This window comes from Aethalodelphis obliquidens, unplaced genomic scaffold (assembly GCF_003676395.1).
Source record: "Aethalodelphis obliquidens isolate GAN/ISIS:26980383/991018 unplaced genomic scaffold, ASM367639v1 scaffold7, whole genome shotgun sequence".
In the NCBI taxonomy this organism is placed as follows: Eukaryota; Metazoa; Chordata; class Mammalia; order Artiodactyla; family Delphinidae; genus Aethalodelphis; species Aethalodelphis obliquidens.
Window position 1 is genome coordinate 6,301,749 of NW_020837951.1, and position 16,285 is coordinate 6,318,033.

Consider the following 16,285-nt stretch of genomic DNA (forward strand, 5'->3'; position numbering starts at 1 on the left):
CCACGTGGTGGGGTATCTGGGTGACAGATTTCACAATAGCTTTGTTGTTTTTTTACAATGATACATGCTTATTATAAAAACAAAACTCAGATGATGTTTAAAAAAAAAAAGTACAAAGTATAAAGTAAAATTGCTGATGATACTGTGGCAAACTTCCTTCCTGACACTCTTCTGCATATAATTTCTCTCTTTTTTTAAATCAGAAGGAAAAAAGCTATTTCTGTTTTGAAAAACAAATGCTTCCTTTGAGGGAACTCCTTGGTGGAGATAGGTAGTTCTGTATTTTGACTGTGGTGGTAGTTACATGGCTCTACATGTGTGTAAAACTGCTCAGAACTGAACACACACACACACATACACACACACACCTCATACACACAAATGGGTGCAGGTAAAACTGGTGAAATCTGAGTAAGCTCCCTGGGTTGTACCAGTCACTTTGCTGGTCATGACACTGTTACAGATACACCAGAGATGTGTGACCACTGGGGGACACTGGGTGAAAGGTACATGGGACCTCCCAGCACATTTCTGGCAACTTACTGTGAATCTATAATTATTTCAAAAGAAAATGTTTAAAAAGAAATAACTAAGTGAGTGCTTCCACAACCCAATGTTTTAGCAAAAATTGTACCCAGGAACCTGGCTTTTGATTCTAGCTCCAAACTATTACCAAGAAAGGTCCAACCAATCAAAGATGTAGGTGGAGCCAAAAGTGCTTTAATCAGAGGCAGAGGCTGTGCACCCACCAGAGAGAGGTGGACACCCCCAGGCACTCTCCTGTAAGCCCCCTCCTCACTCCAAATGGTCAGCCGGGGTGAACTGGCCCAGACTCCCGGCCAGAACAGGAGTGACTGGGACTGATTAGGGGCCAGGACCCAGACTAAGTGCTTTCTGTGTATTCTTTCATTGAAAACTTCCCCCGGCAATCTTTGAGGCAGCTGTGTTTTGCCCCATTTTGTAGATGAGGAAACGGGACACTTCTGGTCTCAGGTCTTGCAAACAGGAGCACCAGGGCTAAGGCCGAAACCCAAGCTGGTCAGACTCCTAAGGCTCTCTCTTTGGAACTTACGGAAAATGTAAACATATGCAGATGCAGACGGAAGTGTGTAACACACCCCCATGTACCCATCACCTGGCTTCACAATTAATCCATGGCCAACCTTGCTTCATCTCAACCTCCCACTTCCTCTTGTTTTGCACCAAATCCCAGATATCACGTCATTTCATCCGTGTATGTTTTTCTACGAGACTTGAAAAAAGAAAAAGTAAAAACAAACAAACATAACCACAATTCCATTATTTCACCTAAAAAGAAAACTCCAAACTTCCTCCTTGATCCACGCATAAGGGCTACACCTGAGTGGAGCAGGCTGTGGGCCTACCTTTGTGCAAAGCGACAGCCCCAGGAAGCTGCCAGCGTCCGCATTCTCCGGTGACGGCCGACTCTGCTGGGCTGCAGTGGGCCGGGGTGAGTGCAGGCCTCTGGCAGGGAACCTAGAGGACAAACCAGCACACCTCATGTAGCTCTGTTACCTTAAAATCACTCTTAGCACCAATCAGGGGCTAAAAACAGCCCAGAATTCCTCCTGGGAGAGGAAAGTGAATTTCTGGACATTTGGGGTATCCACAGGCTAGACACACTCCCCAGTCCATCCACAGGGACAATAAAAACGCACCACTGAAGGGACAGTGAAGAAGGCTTGGGTGGAGCTGGCAAACAGGGCCTCCTGGGGGGTGCTGGACCCTTCACTAGTCACTGCTGGGCGTTACCTTCGTGATCCCCGAGAGAGGGATCTGCAGGAGAGGGCCACGGGGCCTCTCCAACTATTGCTCCCCATGGACAGAAGGATCCGCCCCTTCCAGGAGTGCCACTGAGACCCTCAGATCATCCTTTGAGCCTCCCAAGAACTTTGTACTGCTCAGAACCCCCGACCCTAGGCGACAGACACAATCGGGTTCGTCCGCATGTCACCAATGCTCCCCCTTCCTTGGTGGGCCACAGTTTCCCAGGTGTGGGCAGTTCATAGAGGGAGAGGCAGTTAGAAGCTATCATTTAAAACGGTCACATGCCAATGGCGGGGTTCAGGGTTCCAAATTCCAGTCCTCCTCCTTTGAACCCAGATTTTTAGTTTTTCGTTTCCACTGAGGCCAAGGGCGCTGGGTTAGTGGCAGCTCCGCACTATTTTAAGCTGCAGTACGTGGGTTTTTTGAGTATCTCTGGTATGTGCCCCAGCTCTCCAGCCAGATGGCTGAGCCAGGTTATGAGCTTGACGCCCAGCGCCGTGAACACTGCCCCAGACAAGGATGACAGCGACAGGCCCCCCTTGACTCACACGTGCAATCAGACCACTTACGTTCCTGCAACTTCAGATAGAAAAAAAGCCCTGCGGCTGACAACCCTCTGTGTACTCTCACTGCCCATTTCACAGATGAAGAAACAGAACTGGAGCTAATGAGCTAGGAACCTGGCCACGGTCGATCCTGGGCTAGTACGTGGTGGGCGGGGACCTGATCAGATCTGTCCAGTGCAGAGCCTTGCTCTAAGTCAGAGGTCAGCAAAATTTTTCTATAAGGGCCCAGGTAGTAAGTATTTAGGCTTTGCTGCCCACAGTGATCTTCATCACATATTATTCTTTGTTTCTGTTTTGTTTTATAATCCATTAAAAATATATTTTAAAAAACTTCTTAGCTCGGGACTTCCCTGGTGGCGCAGTGGTTGAGAGTCCACCTGCCGATGCAGGGGGCACGGGTTCGAGCCCTGGTCCGGGAAGATCCCACATGCCACGGAGCAACGAAGCCCGTGTGCCACAACTACTGAGACTGCACTCTAGAGCCCGCAAGCCACAACTACTGAGCCCACGTGCCACAACTACTTAAGCCCACACGCCTGGAGCCCGTGCTCTGCAACAAGAGAAGCCACCGCATTGAGAAGCCCGCACATAACAACAAAGAGTGGACCCCGCTCACCGCAACTAGAGAAAGCCTGCTTGCAGCAACTAAGACCCAATGCAGCCAAAAATAAATTAATTTTTTAAAAAAATTCTTAGCTCGAGGGCCTGACAAAACAATCCCAGCCTGCTGTCACAGTTAGCCAACCCTGTTCTAAGTCACTGTGCACTGGGCCTCACCAAAAGCAAGCCCGATCACTGGCATTCCACATTCCACCGCACACAAATGCCCACCAGTTTAAGTAAGGCAGAGAGCAAAGAACAGTCAAGAGGGTTGACCTGGCTCCAGATTTTCTCTAAGTAAGTCGTCAAGGGTGTGTGCAAAGACAGAATGACAAAGACATCCACTGTAGCGCTGTTTATAATGGGGGGAAACTGGACAGAATCTAAGTGAACAACAACAGGTGATTGGTTAAATAGTAACACAACCGTACACTGTTGTACTACGTTGCCATTGAAAATGATGATGAATGTCGAATCCTCCTATCCATGGAATTAAATTAGATCTAAATGAGTGGAGAGATATACCATGTTCACGGACTAGCACACTTAATATTGTTAAGATGTCTGTTCTCCCCAAATTGATCTACAGATTCAATGTAATCTCAATCAAAATCCCAGCAGCCTTGTGTGTAGAAATTGCCGAGCTGATTCTAAAATTTATAAGGGGACTTCCCTGGTGGTGCAGTGGTTAAGAATCCTCCTGCCAATGCGGGGGACACAGGTTCAATCCCTGGTCCAGGAAGATCCCACATGCCACGAAGCAACTAAGCCTGTGCGCCACAACTACTGAGCCTGCGCTCTAGAGCCCGCAAGCCACAGCTACTGAGCCCGTGTGCCACAACTACTGAAGCCCGTGTGCCCTAGAGCCCGTGTGCCACCACTACTGAAGCCCCCGCACCCTAGGGTCTGCGTGACGCAACTACTGAAGCCCATACGCCTAGAGCCTGTGCTCTACAGGAGAAGCCACCGCAAACAGAAGCCCACACGTTGCAATGAAGAGTAGCCCCTGCTCGCCGCAACAAGAGAAAGCCCGTGCACAGCAATGAAGACCCAACACAGTCTAAATAAATAAATAAATAAATAATTTTTTTCATTAAAAAAAATAAAATAAAATTTATAGGGAAAAGCAAAAGACCTAGAATAGCCAAAACAATTTTTGAAAAGAACAAAGTTGGAAGACTTATACCACTTGACTTAAGACTTTCTATAAAGCTACAGTAATCAAGTCAGTGTGGCATGGGCTCAAACACAGACATACAGCTCAAGGGAACAGAGTAGAGAGTCTAGACCCACACATTTGTTGTCAACTGATTTCCAACAAAGGTACTGATATAATTCATTATTATTATTTTTTTTAATTTTGGCCGTGCCAAGTCTTAGTTGTGGCGTGCAGACTTCCTAGCCGCGGCATGCAGACTCTTAGTTGTGGTGTGCGGACTTCTTAGCTGCGGCATGCAGACTCTTAGTTGTGGCATGAGGGATGTAGTTCCCTGACCAGGGATAGAACCTGCTCCCCCTGCATTGGGAGCGTGGAGTCTTACCCACTGGACCACCAGGGAAATCCCAAGGTACTGATATAATTCAATGGGCAAAAGATGGTCTTTTCAACAAATGGTACTGGAACAATGATATCCATATGGTAAAAAAAATGAACTTTAACCCCTACCCTACATATCATATACAAAAATTATTTAGAAATGAATCACAGACTTTATGTAATTGGTGGTCAGTAGAGGGTTTAACAGACCTTCCCTTTCTTCTCATTTTTTTCCATGGTTCTCAGAGTTTGGTTGTTCGAAAGTACACTGTTGAGCTTTTCCAGTTTGATTTCTCATCTTCAAATTGATGACATTTTTCCTCCAATTCTTTGTGCAGCGCTTCCAAATTCTTTTTCATTTGCTCATGGCGCTGCTGGAGCTCAGCTTCAGAGTCCTTCAGCTTTTGAACTTTTTCTTTGGCCTTCATCTCCAACACCTGCTCCATCTCCAACGTCATCTTAGCTACACGCTCCCTTCTTTCTTCTTCCATTTGTGCCAGGGGCTCTTAGGAAGCTGCCTTTTGTTCTTGTTGTTATCAACTCCAGCGTAAGTCACAGCTGCAGGTTTCCTGCTTCTGTAGTTCTCATGGCGCACGTTACCAACGACGCCTTTCAAGTCCTGCATGTGTGTTCTTAGCAACATATTTCTTAGAATTGTCAAATCCCAACGTTCACGACTTTTAACTTCAGCAATACCCCAAGGATACCGCCTTCCTCTGACCCTTTTGCCATTAACCTTGATGACAGTACTGCTACCTTCCACAGCAAGAGGGAAACGGTCCTCCATGTTTTTAACAAGTTTTTATTTTTCATCATCATCTGTTTCTGGAAATTCACGTATTTTAATTTTATAGCTTTGGGTTTCTTTCATCATCTGTTTTCTAAACTGTTGACACTTCTCTGGTGTGAGCTTTGGCAGTAAGCGGGATAAGACTCACTTTTTCATGCAAACACTTCATAAACTCGATATCCAACGGTTGAAGTCCATGTCTTGAAGAAGCAACGAAGTGTAAACAACACCGCATCTTGTTGTCCAGCGTCTAACGTCTGTTCACTCGAGATTCTGCACTTAGGTGGTCCTCGCATGTGCTATCAATGCAGTCAGTAACAGGCTGTCAGCAGTTTCTATGCCCAACTGCATCTCCAAACCCCAGGGCATCAACTATCGTGAGCAGCAACTGAGCACCACCTTCTTTGAAGAAAACTTTGGGTTGTTCCACCTATACGGTCTTTTTTATTCTATGGAAGGACCTGGATGCTCTGCAGAATACAAATCTGTGAGGAATAACGAGTTGGTTAATGTGGAACCCTAAGTGTGAATTCAACCGCTCTCTTCACTGATTGCTGTATACTTGATGTGGGAGATCTGCAAACCCCACGGAGCCCTCAGGGTCCGTCTGCTGAGCCACCACCGCAGCCCCGGACCTCACCCTGACCCTCCCGTTGACCAACAGCCCCTCCAGGACCAGCCTGGGCACGGAACAGCCCACCAGTCCTCCGGATCACAGACTTTAAACAAACAAATTACAGCTTTGAAACTTCTAGAGGAAAAAACAGAGAAAATCTTGGCGACTTTGAAGCTGGCGAAGGTCTCAGGGCACAAAAGGCATTAATCATAAAAGGAAACATTGATGAACCGGACTTTTTCAAAATTAAAACTTTTTCTTTTCAAAAGATGCTGTTAAGAAAATGAAAAGACAAGCTACAGGCTGGGAGAAAATGTTCACGAAACCTGTATCTGACAAATACCCAAAATATATAAAGAACTCTTACAACTCCCAAAAGGGTAAATGGTCTAATTTTGTTAAACGGACAAATGATTGAACAGATACTTCACCAAGTAAGAACGGCCAATGAGCCCATGAAAACACGCTCAACATCACCTGCCATCAGAGACATGCAAGTTAAAACCATGAGATAACATCTCACACACCCAAGAATGTCTAAAACTAGTAACATACGTTACCAGCTGTTGCTGAATTTGTAAAGGAATTCTCACAGATTCTGATAGGAGTGTTAAGTGGTATAAAAACCTTTGGAAAATAGTTTAGCAGTTTCCTACAAAGTTAAGCTTATACTTATCATAGGATCCTGCAGTTCCTCTCTTAGATATCGTCCCAGGAGAAATGAAAACATGCATCTACACAAAGACTTGTACACAGACACTCATAATAGCTTTATACATCATAGCCAGAAATTGGAAAGACCCTAAATGTCCAACAAACAGGGGACTGAAGCAAACTCTTGGTATTTTCATATCATAGAATAATACATGGCATTAGAAAGACCTACTGATACCCACAGCAACATGAATTAATTCCAGAAACATTAAGCTGAGGAAAAGAAGTCAGAGAAACAGAAAAGTACACATTATATGATTCCACTTTTATGAAATTTCAAAACAGACGAAACTAATCTGCAGCATAGAAACTGGATCAGTAGTTGCCTGGGGCAGAAGGTAAGGCTACACTGCAAAGAGGCAAGAGAGAACTTTCTATGGTCTTGGAATGTTTTAGATGACATTATGCGCAATGAGATAAGCCGGACACTAAAGGACAAATACTGTACGACTCTACCTATACGAGGTCCCTAGAGGAGTCAGATCCATAGAGACAGACAGTAGCATGATGGCTGTCAGGGGTAGGGGGAATGGGGAGTTGATTTGTGGGTGCAGAGTTTCCGCTGGGGGAGATGGAAAAGCTCTGGAGATGGACGGTGGTGATGGTTGCCTAACATTGTGAATATACTTAACGCTAGCGAGCTGTACACTTAAAGATGATTAAGATGGTACATTTTATGTTATATGTATTCTACTGACGTTTTAAAACTACAATAAAATACAATAACTTTTAAATAAGTTGCATAAGAATACTTATAATATGACACCATTAAAACAAATCTGAAAAGGCTGGGATGGGGTATAATGAAGTAAACTACTCAATGACCAAGAAAGACGCTGGTCCCCACTGGTGCCCTGCCGTGCTGCTCAATGTAGCTCTCCCTCTCTCATCCCTCAGTTCTCAGCTTCACTGTCCCCCGACCAGGTCCCCTGGCCACCCTGCTGAAGGCAGTCCCACCCTACCCCACTACTCTCTTTCGAGAAAGGCCCTCTGTCCATCCTGGCCCATACTTGGCATGCTCTATAATCATTTTGGTCATTTATCCTTTTTTTTTTTTTTTTTGGCCACCCTGTACAGCAGGCAGGATCTTAGTTCCCAACCAGGGATCGAACCCAGGTCCCCTGCGGTGGAAGCGCAGAGTCCCAACCACTAGACTGCCGGGATTTACTGTTTGTTTGTTTGTCTGTCTAATTCCTATCTTTCCTCAAGATCCCTAAGGGCAGGGATCTGTTTTATGCACTGTTGTATCCCAAATACCTAAAACAGCACCTGGAACACAGTAACTTCTCAGTAAATATTTGCTGAATGAATCGGAAGTCAAAAAGCTATACAGATGCAAACTATTATACATAGAATGGATAAATAAGGTCCTACTGTATAGCACAGAAACGATATTCAATATCCTGTAATAAACCATCATGGAAAAGGAAAAAAAAGTCAAAAAGTTATAAAACGCTGTTATGGTAAAATTCCATTTTGGTAAAATAATTTTGTTTTTGCACCTACAGAAAGGGTGCCCTCCTCATCTCTGGGAGGATGGAGTCAAGTGATTTCTCTTCCTCCTTTTTTGCTTGTCTGCGTTTTCTGCAACAAATTTGTGTTGCTTTTGTAACATAGACCCTAATTGGTTACTTTCAAGTATAATTTTTAAAGTTTCGAAAATAAGGGCTTCCCTGGTGGCTCAGTGGTTGAGAGTCCGCCTGCTGATGCAGGGGACACGGGTTCGTGCCCTGGTCCGGGAAGATCCCACATGCCGCGGAGCGGCTGGGCCCGTGAGCCATGGCTGCTGAGCCTGCGCGTCCGGAGCCTGTGCTCCGCAACGGGAGAGGCCACAACAGTGAGAGGCCCGCGTACTGCAAAAAAAAAAAAAAAAGTTTCGAAAATAAGAGGAGCATGTGTCCGGCCTCTTCGGTATGTGGGGTTGCCCCTCTTCCGTCTGTCCGTGCTTCTCTGCAGACTCCTGAGAGCACCCTGGGGAGGAGAACCTCATCCCTTGGAGCTCTCCAGGCCCACAGAGTGTGAACAGGTCACTTGAGGGCCATTTCAGAGAGGGGCAGCACCTGAGTGGTCCCGGAAGCCCCAACAGAGGAACTGCCTCGGCCGCTACCTGGATGGCTTGAAAAGTACAACTCTTCACCTTGTGACTCGTTCGGAAGAAGATTTGCTCTTAACACCTTTGTTTTTGCCTCATTAACTTCTGCGCTGGATTAAAAATTTTCATCTTCTCCTACCTACCCTGCAAAGAGAAAATGGCGTCTTTGTTTGGTTTTAATGAAATTAACATTCACCTCCATAGAAGCTGGAAAACACAGACAAATATAAAATGAAATAAAAATCACCTGTAATACTTCTATACAGAAAAAAATTTGGTTACTGCTTTGGTAAGTCTTATTCATATGTATGAATATATAAATTTTAAAACTAAACCAGACTATGACAGATATAGTTTGCAGACAGATTTTTTTGGTTTATATTATATACGTTTCCCACATCACTAGACTTCTTTTTAACAACTTCATTTCTAATGGCTGAATAACATTACACCACATACAATTTAAGCTCTACAGTACCTTACTTAACCATTCTCCTACTGTTGGACACTTAGGATATTTGTGTGTGTGTGTGTGTGTGTATGTTTTGTTATTAGATATATGGTAGTGAGGAATATTTTAGAATATAAATCTTTGACTACATCTTTGACCACAGGAAAAATTACTGGGTCAAAATGTTTGTTTTGAAGGCACTAGATATATATTGACAAATTTTCCTCCAGAAAGATTATATAAATTTATCTGCCTCCCAACAGTGTATGAGCAACATAGAAAGTTTAAGGTTTACTAACATTAGTTAAAAAGTTAATGGTTAAACATCATTTTATACAAATAGACCCACAAACATAGAAAACAAACTTGTGGTTACCCAAGGGGAAATTAGGAGGCTAGGACTAACATACACACCCTACTATATAAAATAGATAACCAACAAGGACCTACTGTATAGCACAGGGAACTATACTCAATATTCTGTAGTAACCTATAAAGGAAAAGAATCTGAAAAAATACATATATATATATAAACACACCTATATATATATATACACCTATATATACCTACATACACACATATATATACCTATGCACACCTATATATGTATGTATGTATAACTGAATCACTGTGCTATACACCTGAAACATTGTAAATCAACTATACTTCAAGTTTTAAAAAAATCAGTTTACATACAGGGAAATGTCAAGTGGTAGTACCGAAAACTTTGGGTGCTTAATAGTCCACGCAGGACACGAAACATCTGAAGTGCATGAGGAGTCTGCAAGGATCATACTTTACTGATCCCAGCCGTCTAAAATTTTTCATTTTGTTTTATCTTGGTCCCCAACCAACGCTGACCTCCTTAGGGTGATGCGAAAGAAGCCAGGCCCGGGCCCTGCCCTCGTGGGGCACAGAGTTCCCTGTTTCAACACCAGGGCACCTGTGTGCAGCCACAAAGGATGCTATAATTACTAACGGGAGCCGCCTTCCACTGCGCTCTTACTACATGTCAGTTGCTCCACACCCATCAGCCCCCGGAGTTGTCTGTAATCACACAAGGCAGTTACGGAGGCAGCTAGCCCTGAGTTCGGCTCCTTGCTCTTGTCACTTGCAAGCTGTGTATCTTTAGCTAAATCAGCCAACCCTCAGTTTCCTCATCAAGGAAAATGGGGACAAAGACAGCAACTAGGGTAACTGAGAGGATGAAGTGGGGCAATGCATGGGAAGGATTTTTTTTTTATTTTATTTTATTTTTTTGCGGTACGCGGGCCTCTCGCTGTTGTGGCCTCTCCCGTTGCGGAGCACAGGCTCCGGACATGCAGGCTCAGTGGCCATGGCTCGCGGGCCCAGCCGCCCTGCGGCATGTGGGATCCTCCCAGACCAGGACACGAACCCGCGTCCCCTGCATCGGCAGGCGAACCCCCAACCACTGCGCCACCAGGGAAGCCCCATGGGAAGGATTTAATGACTTCTGATCACTTGGACTTGCAGGGCGGCTCAGAGTTTGTATTTATCTGCACAGCAACAAAGTTCAAAAAATGCTTAGTACTATAAATTGTGTTACTGGCCACGTTTTATAGATCTGGAAACTGAGATTGGTAGGAACATAAGTCGCATGTCCTGCATCAGCTTTTCACTCAGGGCTCCATTGCCCAGGACAGTGCAGGTCAAGCAGCCCAGCCGAGAAATGTATAATGTCCACCAAGTATGACACACAGCAGGTGACTAACACAGTTCTGGCTCTCGGTGACACTTTTAAAGATCCAAGCTCACCTCCTAGTGCTTCTGACATCAAAGTAAAGCCCTGAAAAGAGACCCAAGGGAATGGTGCAAATCCTTAAATAGGGCTCCTGTCCCAAGGCAGTCAGCACCTCTGCTTCTAGGCAAATCAATTCCCTTTCTCAACACAGGCTGAGAAACTGTTCCAGAGAAAAGGCACTAAAAAGACTTGACAAAATTGGATCCTGGATCAACGGGGGAAAGGACATTAGTAGAACAACTGACACATTTGAATATGGACTACTACATACATACAGATAACAGTATTTGTTATGGACCCAGTTGTGTCCCCCCACCAAATCATATGTTGAAGTCCTAACCTCCAGTACCTTAGAATATAATCTTATTGGGAGATAAGGTCTTTAAAGAGGTAATTAAGTTCAGTGAGGTCTTCAGGGTGGGCCTTAATCCAACCTGACTGGTGTCCTTATAAGAGGAGGAAATTTGGATACAAAAGGAGGCACTAAGGATGCACCCAGAGAAAAGACCATGTGAGGACACAGCAAGGAGGTCCCTGTCTACAAGTCAAGGAGAGGCCTCAGAAGAAACCAAATCTGCTGACATCTGAATCTTGGACCTCCAGCCTCCAGAACTGTGAGAAACTAAATTTCTGTTGTTTAAGCCACCCAGTCTGTGGACTTTATGGCAGCCCTGGGAAACTGATATAGTATTGTATCAATGTTAAAGTTTCTGAAGATGAAAACCATTTTCAGGTTATGTATTACAGTGTCCTTGTTCTTAGATAATTCCTCCTGAAATAGTTAGGGGCAAAGGGTCATGATATCTGCAACTTACTCTTAAATAGATCGGCAATAATGATTCTGGTGATAATGAGTGTATAAATATACAGACAGTAAACAGGGCAAACATATTAATAATCGGTGAATACAGGTGAAGGGTACAAATGGGATTTCATTTTATTATTCTTTTCGCTTTTCTATAAGTTTGATGTTTTTCAAAATAGACACTTTTGAAAGAGTCCCTTTAATTCACTTAAGGTGGGAGCAGGGAGGGGTCTTTCAGAAAAGGTAACCCTAACTCAACAGCAGAAGCTCGAGTGCCTACTCTGAGCTAGGCACAATGCCCAGCACTTCACTACACACTCTTGGGTAAGGACCACTGTTTCTCATCTTACGGAGGAAGAACGGAGGCTCTGAGATGGGAAGCCACTTGCCTGAGACCACAGAGCAAGGAAGCAGTGCAGTGGGAAGTGAGCCAGGTGGGGTCCGCCTTCACAGCCCTTCCCACCCTTCCCTCTGTGCAAATAACTGGAGTGCACACGGCAGGCGTTTAATAAAGACTGAAACGGAACGATACCTGTGCTGCTGAGAGGCCTGGATGCGGGAATGGGCCCTCTTGAGAGCCGCGGCTCCGCTGTGCTGCTGGAAATCACCGCCTCACAGCCAGCGCCCGAGATGCCAGCCAGAGGGGTTGCGCCTCCACTACAGCGACGCCGGGGCACCTGTCCCTCCTGACCCACCAGACCCACCTCCTCTCTCGGGGACAAGAAAGCAGGAAGAAAGGAGGCAGGCCGGTAGGTCTGGCACTGAGCCCACCCGTTGCAGGCCCCGGATGAGACTTCCAAGATGCTTCATCCTGAATAAGGGCAGACACGTTCCCCCTCCCCGGGGCCTGCACAGAGTGACGGGGAAAGTAACCCACCTCAACGCCGCGCAGGAGTGCAGGCAGTGAGGCAGCACACCTGGGCCTGGCAGAGCTGCTGCGACCAGGCCTCAGGTGCCCATTACTCATCACTTTCCTAGGGGTTCTGGCTACATCCTCCTGCCACCTCAGAGCCCAGTTCCTCAGGATGGGAAGGTGATGCTACCAAGCCCGCCCCCAACACAAGGACCCCACCTGCCCTGATCCCCACCACACTGGCCACCCCACACCCCACACACCTGTGCCCACACCCCTCCATGCTGCCCTCCGCCCCACAGAACACGTGTCTCTTCCCTCCCTCATGCCTTCTCTCCATTCTACTTCCAAGCAACCCCATTTTCCCCAAATTCCAGATACATCCCTTCCTTTAACCAGTCTTAATTCACTGAGTCAACCATCTTTCCGACTCTCAAAGCAGGACCCTCAGACCTCCTTCCCTGCCAAGCCCTGCCTGCCGCCACCCGGAGTGGCCCGGTGTACTGGAACGGGTACTACTAGACCTCACTAAATCCTCACAACCACTCTGGAGGTCGGGCAACATTGAGAACTAAATCCATCTCCACCTCCATCACTAAAGGAGGAAAGACGGAGGCTCAGGGAGGCGAAGTGACTGGCAGGGGGCCACACAGCTACTGAGCAGCTGAGCCAGGATTCAAACCCAGGACAGCCTGCCCCAAAGTCAGTGCTCTCAACTGTCGGCTCTACCAGCTCCCAAATAGCCCTGGCCAGACTGGAGTGGGGATGACCTTTACATCCTTGAACCCACACCCCCACACCCCCAGAGTAGCTTCCCCTGGCCTCCCTCACGAGTACCTCTTCTGAGTCATTCTTCACACAGCATTTTTCTGCTCAACTTAAATTCCTTAAGTTTAGGATAACATCTCTTCATGGCCCGAAACCTGGTACTGCACTTTGTTCCAGGGTCCAAAAGAGTCTGTTAATGGGGTTTGTGGCTGCCCCACGCTGGCAGTCCCTGGGGCTTAACAGGCGGGAGGCAGTGACTGGCCACGGTCACTGGGAAGCTGCAAACCCTGGAGTAGGTCTAAGCAGAAACTCAGACTAGGACCCCTAAAACCACCAAGCAGGAAAGGATCAGAGAGGTTCATGCCAAGGTCACACAGCCAGTAAACGGCACAGCAGGGACTCTGGTGGGGAAACCGGCTCAGAGAAGGGAAGTTTCCTGGCCAGACTCACACAGCAAGCTGGCAGAACTGGGACTTGAACCCAGGGCCTAGAATTCAGTCCGCTGCTTTGTCATGTTACCCACCAAACCGCAAACCAGAACACCAACTGAAATTAGCAAGTCAACCCTCCCTCCCACCTGATTCCCTTGTCTTGCTCTATTTTTTTCTATTTCCATGGCATCACCTTCTAACATACTTACATACTTATGTTATCAGAAGATAAAGTCCACTAGTTCAGGGGTCTTTAGTCTCTTTTGCTCCCTAATATTCTTCAAGCACTTAAAACAGTGCCTGCTCCATATACTGAAAGCTCAGTAAATAGATGCTGAATAAGTAAACCCGTCTAACAAACATTCACTGAATACGTGCTATGGCCAGGCTGTGAACTGCAATCATTTTGCTGGATCCCAAAGACATGAATGCTCACTGACTCAAGCCCACGTTTCACCTGGCTCCACAAAGGAGCCGGCACACTAACCCAAACTCAAGCCAAACCTGGACATTTCCTCAGGAACCAAGCTCTCAAACCAAACGAAGACATGGTCTATCTCTGAACTGAAGAGAACCCAGATTTCCCACAGGCTCCCTCTGAGAACCAGTTTCATCCCATCCCCAAAAAGGCCCAGCAAAACTCAGAGGATCTGCAGCCCCTCAGCCCAGCCACACGCTGCCAGATTCACAGCTGCCACTTTTCAGCATTGCTTTTGCTAAACAAGTCTCAATTAGATCTGCCACAGCCCAGGAGGTTATTGGTGGGCACTCTGGTCTTGGCCAGCGGGGACAGCGCATCTGTACCAGATGGTCCTCCCTGGGATGTCAGATGAGGGGGATCCAGAAATGTCCTTGGCCTTGTGGCCCTCTCCTTAGTGCTGTCCAGTACCCCCGGTGGGAGCGCTGCTGCGAGGGCAAAATTGGAGCCAACTCTGAGAGCGTGAGAGCTGCAGACGTCGACTCCCTGCGTTCCTGCAGCAATTCCCAAGGAGCCTCTCCTTCAGCCACCACGGACAAGGTGCCCAGTGATTCCATGTGCATCTGGGTTTGGCTGAACCAGGCTGCAGAGGGCAAGACTTGGAGGCTTTTAAACTATGGCTTTTCATCAAAGCCAAAAGGCCGTTCCAACAAGTCCTGAGTCTACTATTCGTCTCAGTCCAAGGAAGAGAACAACAACCTCCAAGGAGACTGTTCCAGAGAAAATTAAGGCATTCCAGAAATGCTGCCCTGCTTCAGAACGGTCTTCCGGAACAGGGAACCTGCAGTAAACATTTACTGAACTCTCATGTGCGCAAGGTGCAGCAGAGGTAGGCCTGTGACTGATTCCTGCTCCACCTTCCAGCTGTGCTACCTGAGGCACATACTGCCTCTCTGAGCCTTGGTGTCTTCGTTTGCAAAATGAAAAACAGTAACTGAATCTACTTCCTAGGATTGTTGGATGAGTTCAATGAAATAATGCTGAGTCCAGTGCCTGCCACATAAGAAGTGCTTAATAAGAGGTAGTTCTTGTAAAGGAAAGGACAGACAGTATATTGAGAAAAGAAAAACTAATAAGGGCTTTCTAGACGTCCCGTAAGCCATTATTTATGCGTTTAGGTATATCCTAAGCGTTTGTTGATGCCTGTTTTTTCAAACAAACTTAATCCTCACAGCATCCTCGGGTAGAAGGGGCGGAGGCCGGAGAGACAGTCCTCGTGACAAAGGACGAAAACAAGGCCCCCGAAGGTCCCGGAAAGCGGCCAGCAAGCACCCTCTACCCTCAAACCCTCCCGGGTGGGTTCAAAACACCAGACGCGACTCTCCTCGGGGAGAAGTGGCTGGAAGTGATCATTAGCGGGGCAGTCGGGGTTGGGGCTTTAATTCATCATCGCTAAGAAGTGGTCATCTTTTGTCCCTAAAGAAAAAAGTGCCCATCAGGGCCCAGACCCCGGGGAAATACAAGTCAGCGCTCCGAGACGCCACACACGTGCTTTAAACGCTGGGTCAGGCCCAGGCAGAAATAAAAGAGATAGCTGCCCCTGTTCCGGAGAAGCAACGAGCCCCTGGGGGCTCGAAGTGGGCTGCTGGGGCCCGAGAGGATCCCCTGGGCGCCGGCTGGAGGAGGGGACAGGGCGGTGGCGGCCGGGGGTGGGGGTCCCCGGCTCAGCTCACCTGGCCGCGGCGTTCTGCGTACCAGGCAGGGCCAGGCCCCGCCGGCCCGTAGCTGGACTGGGCTCGCCCCTTCTCGGAGAGACCCGGCCCCCTGAAGCAGCTGGCTGCCGCCCGGAACTCACCTGCCGTAGCAACCGCGCCACCTCCGCCTGTCAGTCAAGCGCGCCTTCCGCGGCTCGGCGCAGCGCAGGGTCATGAGGCCCGGCCGGCCGCGCCCCGCCTCCTCCCCCTCGGCTGCCCAATCGGGAGAGGCCGACGCCAGGGGTAGGGGCGTGGTCAGATGAACGGTGTGGGCCGAGGGCGGGGCCTGAGGGCTTGGGGCCGGACCGAGCCGAGCCGGGCCGGGCCGGGTAGGGGCCG

At 47.5% G+C, this 16,285-nt stretch overlaps 1 protein-coding gene across 10 annotated transcripts in view; it reads right to left on the minus strand.

Annotated features, from left to right (window-relative positions):
• Positions 1 to 16,111, minus strand: part of USP20 (ubiquitin specific peptidase 20) — a 47,877-nt gene extending 31,766 nt beyond the window's left edge. For 2 of the 10 annotated variants that reach the window (XM_027104547.1, XM_027104537.1), the window contains exons 1-3: positions 5,430 to 5,891; positions 1,386 to 1,497; positions 1,136 to 1,252 (exon numbers count right to left, since the gene is read on the minus strand). The gene's annotated coding sequence lies outside the window, so the exon portion shown is untranslated. The other 8 variants (XM_027104538.1, XM_027104539.1, XM_027104548.1 and 5 more) reach the window with 8 other exon arrangements.
• Positions 16,112 to 16,285: the final 174 nt, after the last annotated feature.